At 34.7% G+C, this 17,881-nt stretch overlaps 1 long non-coding RNA gene across 1 annotated transcript; it reads right to left on the bottom strand.

The window, feature by feature from the left end:
* Positions 1-1,373: 1,373 nt before the first annotated feature.
* Positions 1,374-16,811, bottom strand: LOC136271947 (uncharacterized). Its single transcript, XR_010709869.1, has 3 exons — positions 15,222-16,811; positions 10,067-10,317; positions 1,374-1,465 (listed from the first exon to the last, which is right to left on the bottom strand). It is a non-coding gene; the product is annotated as an uncharacterized lncRNA (long non-coding RNA).
* Between the last annotated feature and the right edge of the window lie 1,070 nt (positions 16,812-17,881).

Genomic DNA, 17,881 nt, shown 5'->3' with positions numbered 1-17,881 from the left:
TAGCAAACTCATACATTTTTTTAAAATTAAATGATCTTTAGAAACATAAAATGAAATATGTACTTAAACTTAATTGTAGTTTATACATGTATACAAACATTTATAATCGTCAAGTGCTAAAAATTTAAAGACATGTCTAACATTGTCACATTCAGTTCTATAAGATATGAATGTGCGTTGGAACTCTTCTATTTAGAATCATGTTAAGACAAGTAATTAAACTGAACCGTATGCGTCAAACTATCAAAAATTTATTTTGGTTTTAGCTAGTTGTGTCGTATATCATATACGATTACAAAAGTATTGATACGTCAATAGTTGTAATGTAATTTTTTTTTGGCATTGATTGACTCATAGTTTCATGAAAAAAAGTAGCTATGATATTTCTTCTCTTCACAACCTCATATTAATTGCATTTGAGCGTTCGATAACATTTAAAATAATGTTAATTAGATTTGCATGTTCTAATATGTGTTAATAAGCTTGTCTTTTTTGTTCATTTTTTGATTCTCGGACGTACAAAAATGATGACGTCGGCTAACGTTATAATTAATGAACAAATAAGGTTTTGTAAAATATTTTGAATCTTTAAAGTTGCTTTGCAAAGAAATAGCCGAGGACAAATATTGATTATTTTTATGTATTGATTTAAAATTACTCTTCTATTATTTTGTTAAGTAAAATTAAGTTCGTCTAAATCGTTCAAAAGTTTCAAGCATAATTTTGATACGCGTTCTCCGACTAAGATATGCATTTTTACTATAATTTCATTGAAATGGCGTTGCTTGATTTTAACAGCGACACTGTGTTTGAAACACGATAAAATTATTACCACGCAGACGAATCTCAAATAAATTTTAGAAATAAATATATGACTAATTTTTAGGGCGAGTTTTTGTGTTTGCCATTACAGTAGCTGCATTTTACCTGACTATTTCGCTTTCGGCGTCATTTGCGCAAAATCCAAACGCATTCCTGACTTAGGTACGATTTTAATATTTTCATTCATGAAATAATTTATCGCTGTTTAATTTATTAAAATAACGTTTGAATGTTGTTTCCGTTCATACCAGTTATCATTTCTAAATTGTGTAAATAGCGACAAATTCATTCATACATTCCCCTGACCTGTATTGATATGAGGGGTGGGGGTGGGGGTGGGATATTAAGAGTCTACTTTAAGTTAACTTTGTTATTTGTTTCATAATGATTTATGATATTTAGATAGTTCAGAAACTTTATATATTTATAGTTGGAATTTCTTGTAATTGTATTTTTTTGGGTAAAATTCAATAAAGACAGAAAATGTCAAATGAACATTTATCAAAACTTTATTCAAATAATCAACTTGACAAATGCTAATGATTAGACATCTGTGACACACTGTTTCTGATTTTTAGTTCCGACCTGGAACTTAAGTATTCTCGTTGTAAGAAAGCAGTGGAGTTGATGAGAAAACCAATTCCTGAAATGATGAATATTTATTAATCTAAATAATTATCAATGGAAAGTGTTATGATAGGTAGTGAGAGAAGCGTTATATATATATATATATATATATATATATATATATATATATATATATATATATATATATATATATATAGTTAATGAGTGAAAAAAAAATCAATGTTGAATACTGACTTTTTATCAACAACTAAAACGCTTCTGCAGTGTCTCAAATGAACCATTTAATGCTAATATACATGTAACACTAGAATTAAAAAATGTATCACTTTTAGCAAACTATTGAGCTTAAGATAACCTGCGAATGGAACATTAATTTATTGAGTGCTAATTGATGGCAGTTACAAGAACATACATATTACAACAGATGTAATCAAAAATTTTGTAGATCAGTGTACACTTTTTGTCTATTCATACATATACAGTCATGTGTTTTTATACAGGTACCGGTGATCTAATAACACACTTCGATTTACACAAAAAGAAAACAATTTTGTCTACATGTATATTCAATCCATATTTTCAGAATAATCTTAGTTGGGCTTGGACAGTGTTTGGCATTTCTATTGTTTGCATTTTGACTGAACCTGGGCGTAAATCGAGCCAATATTATTTCGATATACAGTAAGAGGCTAGGAGCAAGCTACATTGAGCATCAACGCTCTTTCTGTTCAAAAACGAAACGCAGAACATTTACTTTGTCTGACTGAGTCACCAAACTGATGTTTAAACATAATATTACAGCCAGGAAAACAAATGTAAACAATATTCCTAAATCACACTTGCTCGAATTCAAATACCTTCCTTATCATAGCTTGGCGTTATAAAAAATTAATAAACTGGTCATGATATAATGCTAAATTTTAGACCTTTACTGCATTTATAAAAGACAATTTTTTTTTCTTGGTATACAATTATTTCAGGAACATGTGCTTTTGTAATACAGTATTTATTGCGTTTAAACTTGTAATAAAAGCAAGTTGTAATATATATATATATATATATATATATATATATATATATATATATATATATATATATATTTTAAAAATAATAAATATCCAGAATAAAATCACAAATTGATCCTATTAACCGCAAACGTTTTCGCCATTCCTGGCTCTTCAGGCAGTTATGTACAAATGACTAATATGTAACGTAGTAACGTCAATAAGCAAAAGTTCATTGTGACGTCATATAATTGAATCATTGGTAATATTTGCGATTATTATTTTTTTAGCGCCTTTTTGCTCTGTGACTCTAACTATCCGCTACTTTAACGTTATTATGACGTCACAATGAACTTTTGCTTATTGACGTTACTACGTTACATATTAGTCATTTGTACATAACTGCCTGAAGAGCCAGGAATGGCGAAAACGTTTGTGGTTAATAGGATCAATTTGTGATTTTATTCTGGATATTTATTATTTTTAAATTATTTAAAACTGTTCCGATTTATTTTTTGATGTATTGGGAAATTATATATATATATATATATATATATATATATATATATATATATATATATATAAATCCAAGAAAAACCTCAGTGGTCGGTGAAATATATATAAAACTTAAATAAATGAAAACACAAAGATCGAGTAAAACATAAGCGCTTTCATTTTCTTCAGATGTTTTACAATACTGTATTGTAAAACATCTGAAGAAAATGAAAGCGCTTATGTTTTACTCGATCTTTGTGTTTTCATTTATTTAAGTTTTATATATATATATATATATATATATATATATATATATATATATATATATATATATATATATATATATATGTATATAAAATCCAAAAAGAGTGAAAGGTGATATCACACAGTATAAATAATCAAAAAAAGAAAAAGAAAATGTGTGTATGTATATATATATATATATTAAATATATATATATATATATATATATATATATATATATATATATATATATATATATATATATTCCGGTGGCCGCTCACTGCTAGGAGAATGGGTTTCAGAGGTCGTGAGTTCAAGCCCCGGCAGGGGCGGAGGTGGAGCTCCAACAAGGTGAATTTCTTTGTGCTTTATGTATATCTTTATCATTCACTATGGGCAGGTATATGTCAATTTGAGAGTTATTGCAATGTTTGTGCTTATTATATGTATATATCTATGCAATGTGTATCGTCCCGATCTTCTCAAATTGTCGTTTAACTGCATTCCACCTGTATCTCAAACGACCGTGTAGTGAGCGACCAGCGCGCTAGGTTCCCTTCGTCATCGATAGCAAGATTTTTGTCTTGCCTAGATGGCCCAGTGGTTGGCGCGGTGGCCGCTCACTGCTAGGAGAATGGGTTCCAGAGGTCGTGAGTTCAAGCCCCGGCAGGGGCGGAGGTGGAGCTCCAACAAGGTGAATTTCTTTGTGCTTTATGTATATCTTTATCATTCTCTATGGGCAGGTATATGTCAATTTGAGAGTTATTGCAATGTTTGTGCTTATTATATGTATATATCTATGCAATTTGTATCGTCCCGATCCTCTCAAATTGTCGTTTAACTGCATTCCACCTGTATCTCAAACGACCGTGTAGTGAGCGACCAGCGCGCTAGGTTCCCTTCGTCATCGAAAGCAAGATTTTTGTCTTGCCTAGATGGCCCAGTGGTTGGCGCGGTGACCGCTCACTGCTAGGAGAATGGGTTCCAGAGGTCGTGAGTTCAAGCCCCGGCAGGGGCGGAGGTGGAGCTCCAACAAGGTGAATTTCTTTGTGCTTTATGTATATATATATATATATATATATATATATATATATATATATATATATATATATATATATATATATATACATATATATATATATATATATATATATATATATATATTACTTGATATACTATGATACTATACGTTGTTATATGCCTGATAGTGTAACATGTGCCAGTGGGAAGTGTACAACGACCTGCAAAAGCTTGACGCCCCTTCCCACCACTGGTCTGGGTAGAGGAAACCATCACACTCTTTCGGGAGATCTATCTAGGAGAGCACTCTCTAAACAAAGCGCTGACTGGTCTCAAACCCTCGTTGATGGAGGGCATGTCTACATGTACCTATAACGCATGTAAAGACTGTGCACCGGTGGACTCTGCGGAAGAAACTTGGTTCAACGGAGAAGAAGGCGGACACAGCAAGCACCGTGGAATGCTTGAAGCAAGGCTAGGCACATATAGCACGTCTTGGTCATCCACTGACGTTTGTCTTTCCACTGGATCTAGATGATTGCAGACGAGCGAGTGAGGTCTACCCTTCTTCACTTTAATCAAACTCACCGTGCAAATCATTGATCATCTGTTATTCCATCTATCATCCACCCCAATGCCATGTGGAGACAGGCGAGCAACGAAGGCGACAGGTGCGAGTACACTTAGTCGTTAGTTGCGGTGCAGGTCATATGGTCGCTCTTCACCGACCGAGCAGCGTTGGAGTTTGGAAGCCACCTGTTCGACTGAGAAGTCCTCTTTAGGAACGCACTGCTCACCTCCATGGCAAGAGGAGCGGATTAGAAAAGTTATCCTAAACATTGCCTGCTCCACCCTTCCCTAACCAGTTTATCGCAACTAGTGGGACCCTACACATAAGTTCGAAATAACACAGAGATCAAGAAAAAAAAACAAGGATCATCTCACTGAACCTTGGATCGTGGGACGTTCGAACGCTTCTCCACAGAGACACTAGAGACAGACCACAGAAACGCACATCACTGATCGCAACGCGGGGGTGTTAAGGAAGCATATGGGAATTTAGCGTCTTATTTTGACTGTTATATTCAAAATCGTGAAAATAAATAACTATTTTGAATAAGATCAAAAACTAAGTATCATCCTTTCAAATAGATGTCAGTGCAATTAAATTGGGTAGTACATTACTGCCATATTGATGCATTATCACGTGATGACTATAAATAATTTACGTATATTCCTAACATAAAATGAGATCGAACAATACTACCCCGCGGTTTCCAAAATAAAATAAACATACCATGTGATTGCAAAACATCTCAGTTTTATCAAAACCGCTGCTAGAGTTCTATGTTTTTCATTAAGTAGTTATTCATCTGGCTCTCGTAAAACGTTCCCAACTTTTATAAAGTTAGCACAGAAAACGGTATATTGCATCAAAACAACACACAATATGCGATTCGAGCAGCACTTTCCAATTTAAGCATTAATCAAACTAACAATACGTAATAACTTTCAAGTTCAATAAATACAGGTTAGACTTGTTCTAGTCGGATTTTTATATCGACCGAGGAAAGCCTACCAAAAAGTAGAAGCAAATTTACATACATTTTAATTAATGATTGATAAAACTTACATCTCTCCCGGTATTCTTATGTTCATTTCTCAATAAATCACATCACAATACTTTATTAGACATCTTAGATTAGTTATATTTTGAATATGTTTACAATGCTCTCCGATCAAATTCATACGACATTCAACTTTTAATCATGAGGTTATCAATGTGTAAATCTACGTAATGCATACTAATTTCTGAAGAAAAAAATGTCTTTAGTATTTTTTTATTCATTTTTGTCTACGTTTCGTTGCTTAGATATTTGAATACGTACATGATAACTAAGATTTGTGATTTCACGGAATTAGATGTAACTCAGACTCAATATGCTTCCTTAACACCCTCGCGAAGCGAACTCGCGGGATATTACATTGACATCGCGGCTTTCAGAGAAACCAGGATGGCTGAAGAAGGTGAACTGTATGAAAGAGGCGCTATCTACACCTGCTTTTGGAGTGGACGAGTATCCGAGGAGAGACAAAAAAAATGGCGTAGGCTTTGCTTCAAAGACGACACTTGCTGGCAAGCTAGTGGGCGTTTCCAAAGGAATGAACGACCGCCTGATGACGATGAGACTCCCCCGCACTCAAGGAATGTTCGCCACGATTGTAAGCGCATACGCTCCTACTATGAGAGACAAAATAAGTTCTATGACACCACCCTTGGAGACGTGATTGGAAATCAGGGAGTTGGCAAGTTAAACAGTGACGGCCTGCTGTTTCTCCAGATCTGCGCTGAACAAAGCCTGCTCATTACAAACACTGTTTTATGCATTCCCACTGGTAACGAAACGTCAGGGATGCACCCTCGGTGAAAGCACTGGCATCTCATTACCTAAGTCATTGTCAGAAGGAGTGTTAGACATGACGCTCGTGTCACCAAGACTATGTGCGGCGCGGAGTACTAACCAGATCACCATCGCATCGTCTCAAAACTCAACTTCCAGTTCAAACCTAAGATATGTCTTAAGGGGACAAAGGCTTCAAAACGCCTCAACATTGCCAAGCTCAGGTTGCCTTACACCTCTCAGTACTTTGTTGAAACTCTGGCAGAACACCTGAATCCTCCGTGCTGGTTGACCACGACATGGATGCAGCATGGGGCACACTTCGTAATACAGTGTGCAATACAGCCTTCGAGTGTCTGGGGCCCTCCACCAGAAACACATAATCACGCAGCTTCTAGAGAACAAGCATCGCGCTTACAAGGCCCATATAGATGATTCCAACTCTACAGCCAAGAAAACACCCTGAGAAATGCTCGCAGCACAGTACAACAAACATTTTGGAATATGCAAGACTCCAGGCTGAATGTCAAAGCTGACGAGATCCAGCGCTATGCCGACTCCCACGACATGAAGAACGTTTACTGTAGACTGATAGAATTTTATGGGCCAACTCCATCAGGCTCATTCCCTCTCGTCAGTGCTGACGGGTTAACACTCATCACAGAGAAGGAAAAGATACTCGACAGGTGGGCGAAGCATTTCAATGGCGTTCTGAACCACCCCTCTACCATCAACGACGAAGCCATCAACCCATTGCCCAATGTTCCCATCAACTAGTCACTTGACACTGTTCCCACTTTGGAAGAGATCCAGAATTTAAATCAATCAGTCTGCTGTCAACTGGCAAAGCACCTGGCGGAGACTCAATCCCAGCTGAGATTTACAAAGAAGGGGGCACATGGCTCTAGTCTAAAAACTCAACCATCTGTTTGAGCTCATTTGGGAACAAGGGACGGTGACTCAAGACCTCAATGATGCCTCAATCATCCACCTGTACAAACAAAAGGTAAATAGACAGGCCAGCAACAATCACCGTGTAATTTCCCTTCTTTCAATCGCAGGCAAGACGTTAGCGCGCGTTCTTCTTAACCGTCTCATTTAACACCTCGAGAATGGCCTCCTGCCCGAGAGTCAGTGCGGCTTTTGGAAGAATCGCGGTACAATCGACATGGTGTTCGTTGCAGGTCAGGTCAAGAACAGAACTCCGAACCTGTACTTCACTTACGTCGATCTGACCAATGCTGTTGACACTGTCAGCAGAGAGGGTCTTTGGCGAAGCATGGGGAAGTACGGATGCCCAACAAAATTCATCCCCATCTTTCGACTGCTACGGGATGAGATGCAGGCTGAAGACCAAAACGGCGGCGAATTTTCAGGGCCATTCCCTGACTCCAATGAAGTTAAAGCTGTCCTCCTCCATGCTGACTGATGCCTTTAATGGCACGGACACCTGAATCGGCATCAAAATGCGTTTTGATGGTTGTCTTCAACCTCAGACGGCTGCAAGCGTAGACCAAGGTTCAATTGGACCCCGTCAACGACCTTGATTTTGCTGATGATTCTGCCCTCGACGCTACCTTCGTGGAAAATATGCAGCATAGTGTTGACAAGTTCTCTGATTTCTGCGACAACTTTTGCCAAAGAGGACCGTAGTCATATATCGGCCAGCACCAGTTAAACCGTAGGTTGAGCCCAACAGCACCACCAACAACCAGCGGCTAAATGTAGTGGGAAAGTTCACGTATCTTGGTAGCACTCTCTCCAGGAACGTTGTGATCGATGACAAGGTGAACGCTAGACTAGCCAAGGCGAGCGTTGCTTTCGGCAGACTGTACAAGAACGTGTGGGACAGAACGGGCATCACAACAAAGACAAATATTAAGGTCTACCGTGTTGTGGTTCTCACCATACTACTGAATCGCTGTGAAGCGTGGACTGTCTAACAGAGGCACGTCAGAAAGCTGAACCACTTCTACACGACCAGCCTCCGAAATGTCTGGGTATCAAGTGGCAAGAAAAGATACCCGACACTGAAGTCTTCACCAAAGCTGGCCTGCCCAGCATCTACACCATGCAGATCCACTCACAACTCCGCTAGGCGGGACACGTAGTCCATATGTCAGACCATCGATTCATCAAGAAAATATTCTTTTGCGAACTACAGGAAAAAGCGTGCCCGTTGTGCCCTAAAGAAGCGATTCAAGAACAGTCTAAAGGCCTCCCTCAATATCAACCTTGACTCATGGGAAGCTGCAACACAAGACAGGTGTTGGTGGAAAGCCGCAGTCCACGAGGGCGCAAAGAGCTGTAAAGCCTATAGGACGTCTGAAGCAGAACGCAGCAGGCCAGGAAAGACAGCGCCAAGGACCCGGGAGTTGCCACCATCACCTGCCCTCAAGAGGATCGGTCTGACCAGTCACCACCGCACCCACCGTCCAGGTCAATTCTCTCTCACACGAAGATAAGACAGTGGTCACCGTTGCCACTGACGGACGAACAACAGTATAACATGTACATTAAGTCGTAGATTTGTGAATATTATATCTTGCGTTTGTGGTTTTTTCACATGGTTGTAAGGGCTCAGATAGACGGTTTTTTTTTTCAATTGTTCAGGGACTGTGTAGCACTCATAGAACTATATCAAACTTTCAATTAATGGATGTCTGAGTTGTTTTTTCTTTTTCATTGCAACGTATTTTTTACTTTAAGTGATTCATTCTAAAAATTATTTTTTCCTGTTAACCATCTTGAATTTGTAAACATATTTGTACCATTATCTTCATTTTTTACACTGCATCACTGAATTTGATCTAAATCACCGTGGATGTCTAGTAATGACTTTTCATTGTTATATAGACATCCGTTGTCTAAATTCCCCCCCCCCCTTTCCACACTCTTCGTTTAAAATACCTTTTTATTGGCTTTTAGAAAGTTAAATGTCTGCCGAATGTATAAAATTCAAATAAAGATCTGTAAATTTCGTCTTGTTTAATTTTCCCCGTGAAATTTTGCATGAATGTCAAGGTTTTTTTTGTATCCAAATTGTTTATTCATATAATTTCTAAATTATTTAACTTCTATGATTAGCTTGTATAAATACATTTCATCTATTCAGTAAAAATGTCGTTTCTGGCGTTTTCAAATATTTTTTTTTTAATAACATTATATCAAACTTTCCTTTTCCCATTATTTTTTGCTCTCCGTCTAAGAAACAGTCGTGTGTAATAATACCGTGACTGTATTTTAACCCGTAAACAAACTCGGAAAATATTTGCACAAGAGAAACTCATATGTACCATCATCTTTCATGAATTCTATTGTGAGCCATTGACGGGCTAATATGGTTTACTCCAAGTGTAATGTCACGAAGATTATTTACTGGTATTTTGGTAAAATCATCCAAACATAAACTTTTAAAGCTATGGTATGCTACTTTCTCTCTTAAAAGATTTTTTTCTTCTACAATTTGTTAAAGTCTGCTTTAGAATTCACCTTTTCGAGCATTTTGTATGGACATTTCTCCGACTTCTTATCCATTGCTGCAATTTCCCCGCTCTTCAACCAGACATCCTCCCAAATCTCTCACTTTCCTCATTTTGCCAACCCCCAATCGTCAAAACATCCCGTTGCTGCCATCTTGTTGATTTTAAATTCCTAGTAAGACGTTAACTTTGACGGTGTCATGACGTTGCATTGACAGGTGCTGTTTTTAGGTCACGCTCATAATTTTAAAGAGAGGCTGTCTGTAATAATTGAGAAATTTTTGGAAAGTGCAAAAATATTTTTATCAAAAAATCCTATGATTACATATAGCATTATTGATAAATTCAATATAAACACAAGTGTGAGACATTTAAATGCGTTCCTTACAATTGTATGTATCGTTTTGTTGTTAACATGGTAACGGCTCCAGACTCTTGAGAAAAAAACCGTCGAATACGCCACATCAAATGCCAAACTATTTATAGTTGTAAAATCCATTTTTTTTATATAAGTTTAAGATAAAAGACAAAATTTTATTAAAAAATAATTTAAATATTTTTCCAAACTTGGCTGTCATGGAAACCAAAATAACCTGACATTTTTTACAACTGAAAATTCAATAAAACAACCCATTTTTAAGCTAAGATATTTCAATGGCAAAGCTTGATATGGTATACACTTTTATATTGGAAGAAAAAACACATTTAAGCCTTTTATTTAAAAAAAAAATAAAATCAGTTAAACAACTTTCCTTTTTTTCCTGGCCTGACGGAAAATCCCATTTTTCACAATATTCAGCGACATGTTCATGGCTTTGAGCATTTTAGGAAAAGTTAAATCAAATGATTTTTTAGAACAGACTTCAACAGAGTTTATTTACTTCAAAAATAACAAGAAAATACAAAAATGTAGATTTTAACCACAATTAATCAATTTGGGGTATCTAAGGAAATAGCATTTTCTTAGTTACCAGAATGAATTTTTACATTCAAAACCAGCAACTGTTAGCATAATAAGAGTGTGTGTTCTCTTTATATGTTGTTTAACTTTACAAGATTAATTAGAATTACTTTTAAAAAACATTATTTTAGGTCTTCTGCTTTTAAATATGAAGGATTAATATATACCGTTACTATGGCTATGGGAAAACAGCAATGATTTGTACAGAAACATCGCTGAATTAAAGGCGCTTTAAAAATAGATATAACTGCTTACAGTATTAACTCTGTATTATTATTTTGTTATTACTTGTCTAAGTAGAAAAAAAATGTCTCATGGAAATTAAGAAATATGAAATTTTGAGAATTTAGATAACTTTCAATAAAATATACATATTATAACAAGTAATGTATCCTCTACGGTACCATGGTTCCTTATAGCACAGTTGGGAAATAAAAGAAATTGTGCACTTCCATGACTTTCATCTTGACCTTAAGGTTATGCTTAATTGATCTTAGATACATGTACATGGTCATTTAAAGAACATGGTATGGTAAAAGCCAAGATTGGAATTTCATCAAATCAGAGATACAGGTATGGAGTTGATTTTAAATCATGTCCAATTTAACTTTTTATATAATAAGAATAATAACATATTCTTGGTATATCTGGCACATGTATGCATGCTTTATGCACATGTTAGCTAAGAATCCAAATTATGGGCATGGGCTCCATCAAAGTTTAGAAATGGGTCCATGACTACTGAAAGCTATTATAGGAGGTGCCCAAAGAAAACATAAACTTTATTTGATCAATTCTTATTTAAAATGAACAAATAAATCAAATGAAAAAGAAAATATTGCTTTCGAAGATCTTCACTAAAAAAAGGTTTCTTTTCTAAAATATGCATACTGCTTCCAACTTTCAAACCTATACCTCTTCATCGGATTAAAATCAAAGTTTTTCCAATTATCAGAATGTGTTACATTAATCATGAAAATTACAAGTTAATTCTACCAAAATTGAGTAGAACTTACATGTATCTAATCCAGATTTGTGTATTTGTACAATAGAACATTATTATCTATTTTTTGTAAAACATTTGTCAAACATATTGCCTACTCTGGCCAATTTATATGGAGCCAATGAGGTCCAGATTAGACAAGTTCTATTATTTTTTCCCAAGCCCCCATTTCATTGAAATAAGAACTAAAATATAACAATACAGGTTTCTAAAATTTTTCAAAACTGCCAATGTAGTTTATTAAAGATCAGTCTAGATACACATAAATCTTATAAAATAACAATACTAAAGATGCATCGGCCATAATTGATAGGGGCATTATAAAATAAAAGAAATGTTCTAATTGCTCATTTGAAACTTCTTATCGCAGTTGTTTATTTTATCAGGGACAGTTGCAACAGCATGTTTATGTACAGCAGAATACTTATAACGAGTCAACTCAGGGATATATATTTTCAAACAACTGTAGCTTTAGTCTTGCACTAACAAACTGAGAATCTGCATCTGAGCTCCCCAACTTGCAATTCTATTGTATGCAGTAGTATCTAACATCTTCTCTGTTAGCTTATCACCGCTGCCACCTGAGTCCGATCCCCGTGATCGACAGTGGTTGTATGTGATAGGGTATGGCGGTCGCCCACTTGGACATGTGGATTTTCTCCGGACACTCCGGCTTCTTCCCACATCAATGACCCCCTCGCGCTAACATCCGTGCCAACAAGAGATATCATAATAAGTTGTAGAACTTGTTTGTCAATTGTTGTAAAATAAATAAAGTTCAGTTTTCAATCTCTTCTGTATCTGGCACATAATACAAGACATTTCGAGTTTCCCTTCCTGTTCGAGATCGGAATTTCAAGAACATTGTGCATGATTTGCTTTGCTTTTTTGATGTAATCATTCTTCATTCATTCATTCTGAGACTAATGCCACTCAGAAAATTGTGTAAAGTCTGAAACTGTTTGCAACATGTGATAATCTATCCTGATTTTGACTATTAATATGCACTTGTTCCTGAAAAAAAGGGGCAAAAAACCTTATATTTACCAAGTTTGATGCTCATAGACAAACACTTCTCAAAATACTGCCAATTGCAGTACCACATGCTTTGTCATTTACACCTAGATGAGTCCATCCAATGTAAATATCATGCATATTTACACAAATACATTTTGAACAACTTGAATCTATATTGATTTCTTGATAGCTTATGACTAATGGTGGCCCAGTTAGTTTTGAGAATGGTTTGTCTTTTGAGTATATAAACTTGCTTTAAACCTGTTAAACTTACCAAATGTGGCCTTTTAACTAAATGTATATTCAATTAATATTTGAAACAAAGTAATAGGTATAAAAATACGAGTCAGTATGGTATAATTATACATGTAGTATTACATGTATATTTATAAGATACAAGGCAATAAATACCAATACTTGGGATTTCTCATTGACAATGAATAAAAAAAATTCTCTTTCTAAAATCTCATGATCTGGAATTAAACTTTTCTTAATATCTCTTAAAAGACTGTTTAAACTACAAAATATCACAAAGTGAATAGACTATACAAAGTTAGTGGGTAGAAACTTTATGCATATTTTGATTGATAAAACCAGAGGTGTTTCCTAAAAATGATTGACACCTCAGCATAATTATCATAATAATCCGTAAGAATGTGCTAATATTAAATTTTGACAAAGTTTCTGATCATAGAACATTTATGTGTGAAATATCAAATATGACTATCCACAGATGTTCATTATATGATTTAGTGTGGTCTTGCAACTTTTAAAAAGATTTCTTCCCAAATACTCCCTTATAAAACTATGATTTCCTGTAAAGTAACGTTCTGATGTTTGCATTCTTTTAACTGATTAACTGTTCAGTCTCAGATTCCTCTAAGAAAGATGAACCTTTCTTAGCATCTATTTCTACTCTAGAATACATATCCTCAGCCTGGAATAATGTAAAAGAAAAAACTCTTAATTCATTTTAATGAATGTATGATTTCAGAAATTGTGGTGACCCCTGCCTACATTGTAGATTCACAAATAATTTTTTTTTGATAATTACATAAAGATGTAGATTTAATTTTTGCCCTTCAGTTAACTTGCAGTACTGAATTTGCTTGTTTGAAAGTTAAGTGCAGCCATCCAGTGCAGTCATGCAAGTCTGGGATAATTAAAGGATTTCCCGATTGTTGAGTTATGGTGCAATTATTAATATAGTAAGACAGTTTCATTTAATATGCAAAATAATGTATATCCTTGTTTCCTGTCCTCTGACTAAAAAAAAACGGCAGGTAGGGAGGGAAAAATCATTTTTAAAAAAATCTAAAATCTCAGAGCATGTGTGAAATAACGAGGTAAACAGTATATTCACATGTACAGTATAACACGATACAAGTCCATTAATAATTATAAAGATTTAAAATTTTCCACAAGGTCTTTGCGTTGTTATTGCATGTAATGTATCGTCAATGCATAGTCCATGTACTTGCATAGGCATTAGCAAACAAAAATACAAATAAAAAAATGAAAATTTAGAAAAAAAAAACTTATCTTATTTCTCAAATTTAATCTATTAACATATTTACACATTTTATAGATAAATGTTTCTTTATTGTGATAGATCAATGGCAATATTCATAAAATTAGTCAGTCCTTCTGTGTATTTGGGGTATTAGTATAATCTTTTGATTCACTTAATACCATTATCTAAACAATTGGCAAAGGATCTGTTCAATTCTGAAGATAATTAAACCGGTTTTATGAAAAAAATTAGCATTTATTGTAGAGCTATTAACTTAAAACGTTATCAAGTAACTGTAATATCAGGATTGAAAGAAATAATAAACACCGTTTTCGTCATTTCCAATTCACGAATATGTTGTTGCATTGCCCGTATTTATAACCTCTGAACATGTTGAAGATAAGATAGTTGCGAATTATAAATCAATACAGTGTTAATTCATGCAGTGAAAATGTCTTTCAATAGTTAACTATCAATTTTATTTCTAATTTTTTTTACCAATTAGGATAATTTACACGATCGTTAACTTAGAAGACAGCTACTTCCACTTCTCCGAGGAAATTCTAGCAATTACCGATCAAATAAAAAAATCTATTAGGGTCAGAGGGTAAAATGTAGGGTTAGTCTGGTGAGAGGAAACAGGATTAAATATAAAGAATTGTTTGCCTTACCTTTGCTGTCACCCCGATTTCGATGTTCGTTTGATACTGGTAAATCAAAATGATCATTGATTCATTTCATGATAATCCATTTGCTTCTAATATTAGAGTTCATTCATTTCTTCCTTCAATTCTAGAGAGTTCGCATCAAGAGGGGTAATCATTATGTGAAATGCGAGGATCATGTGCAATAAAACTCATTTTTTGTTATCACAAAATCAACATTAATAAATTGATTAATACTCATTGTGTTGTGTGACTAGAAAAAAATTATGAAGATATCTACTCATTTCAGAAAGTTATGAGCGATTTTTCAACCGATTTATGAAAATATGATCAAAGTTATACTGTATTCATTAACACGGTGTTTTGATATTCAGTGATTTTTTGGTTTTAAATTGACAAGTGGTGTTTGAAAATGTATAAAATGACGCAAATTAATTAATGTCATGTGGACCCCAGAAATAATGTCAGCAAAAAATTCAATGACCCTGCCTTTTGGGGGTGGGGTGGAGAAAACGTCATTATTTCATACAATTCATGAAAATGGTGAGAACTTTTGTCCAAAATAGCATGGTCTTGTTCTAATCTAACAAACATGAGTGATACATCTCAGCTGTTTTCCGCTTTCGTATCAATATTTCACAATTTTGGACATAAATTGAGCACTTCTTACTGTAACACAAGGGCCTAAACAACCGATTTTATTTGAAATTCACATCCCGTAGAAGATTTTGTTTTTTACGACGATGAATACTACATCGTATTTGATCTGCTGAAAATTTTCCGGACAGTTTAGACGGTCCGATCTACTATAAATGGCTCACTGTTTTGAGGCAGTAGAACATTTCAGAGGAAATCTGGGCTAATTTTGTATGCATCATTAAAAGCAAAATAAGCGCACTGTTGGCTACAAAACCCCATTGTTTGTCATGTTTCGTCTAAACACACTGATTTAATACCTAAAACACAGGTTAAACAATTTTTAACATAGAAAACCCGTTTTCCTGCAGGTTGCTCTACAGTATTATATTCTACTATTATTCGTACCAAAATTGCACAACTTTACATACAGATTAAAAATTAAAACGAACTTCTGGAAAAAATCCTCTTGACATCTTTTTAAACAACGCTTTATTTACAATTTTATAGCAAAATACACACGTGCATCCAGCAAGGCGTGAGACTTTGTTTACCTCGAAGTTACACAAGTGCTTAAAAATCAAGCCCGGGCCTTTTCACCCCCCTCCGGAAACAACACACATCAAAAATTCAAATGACCTCGCATTATTACAAAACTAGGATAGTTAAACCTCTTACACATTGTTTTTCATCTCATATAAAAATCACCTCCTGTCTCGAGCGGAAACGCCCCAAATTCAAAGGAAAATTCGGGAAATATTTTGCCTCAGCCATGTTTTGACACCTGTATAGTGATTCGGGTTTTTACAGAGAACTAGTAAATTGTTTAACTTTTTTTTATTCACTATATCGGTAGCATACATTTTTGTCTAAAAAACGGCATATAGAATAAATGTCGATCCTGTTGCGCCTTAGAAAAAATAGCGTCTGAAAAGAAGTCCATTTTGCTCATTTTTATATATTTTAATGTTTTTTTTAAACATTTTGTTTATGAATAAGGAGAGAACTGTGTATTTTTAAAAGATAAATAAAATAAACTGATTGTTTTCCTTAATTTTATCTCTCTAAAGAGTGTTTAGATATTGTATACCAATAGACCAAAGACATTTGTGAAAAAGTTGAACATACAACATTTCATGATTTTCATAGTAACACGATGTGTTACCATTGAAACACACGCGCAGTTTTGTAAATTTTACACTTTTTATAATTTATTATCACTGTACACAAAAGTGTGAAAGTTTCGTGCTAATTCGTGATTTTTGCACTTTCCACTTTTAAAAAGAAAATTTTCAATGGTTACTGACAGCCTCTTTTAACGTACTTATATAAGGAATAAGGAATCATTCTTTGAGTATTATGAGGTGATAATTTTGGTCGGGGCGTGATCAAATCCAATAAAGCCCGAAGGGCTTTATGATTGATTTGATCACGCCCCGACCGAAATTATCACCTCATAATATTCAAAGAATGATTCCTTATTTCTTATATAATTTTAAGCCATCGTACAATTAAATCTTTCACTATAAATGAGCAAACCCCGCCGGCGCCTCAATTTGCCGTCATTTGTATTATGGGTTATATAGTACAAAATCGATACGTAGTGTTATCACAGACAAAGACACTGGATGATGTAAATATAAGCATTTAACATCCTTATAAGCAACATATCATCGGTACTTTGGCACGGACCATTGAACTTTGGTGTAACTATCACACTTTGGAGTGACCATCGGATATATATATATATATATATATATATATATATATATATATATATATATATATATATATATATATAGTTATTTATTTAACCACGAGGCATGATTTTTTTCTGCGATCCAGAGAGGTTTTAAAAAAACCCAGAAACAAACCATGTGGTCTAAATGTAAATGGAAATAACATTCGCAGGGGCGTTACTGAACCGTAGCATGATTAGATAAATTAGAGAAAACCCGCGTATTACAAAAGCACTTTTGAAAAAAAAATCATAGCGCGTTAAAATGTTGATATCACGAAGCTTTGGAAGA

Source organism: Magallana gigas, chromosome 9, assembly GCF_963853765.1.
Source record: "Magallana gigas chromosome 9, xbMagGiga1.1, whole genome shotgun sequence".
NCBI classification, from domain to species: domain Eukaryota; kingdom Metazoa; phylum Mollusca; class Bivalvia; order Ostreida; family Ostreidae; genus Magallana; species Magallana gigas.
The sequence above is the reverse complement of the archived record's forward strand: the minus strand, read 5'-3'. Positions and strand labels throughout refer to the sequence as shown.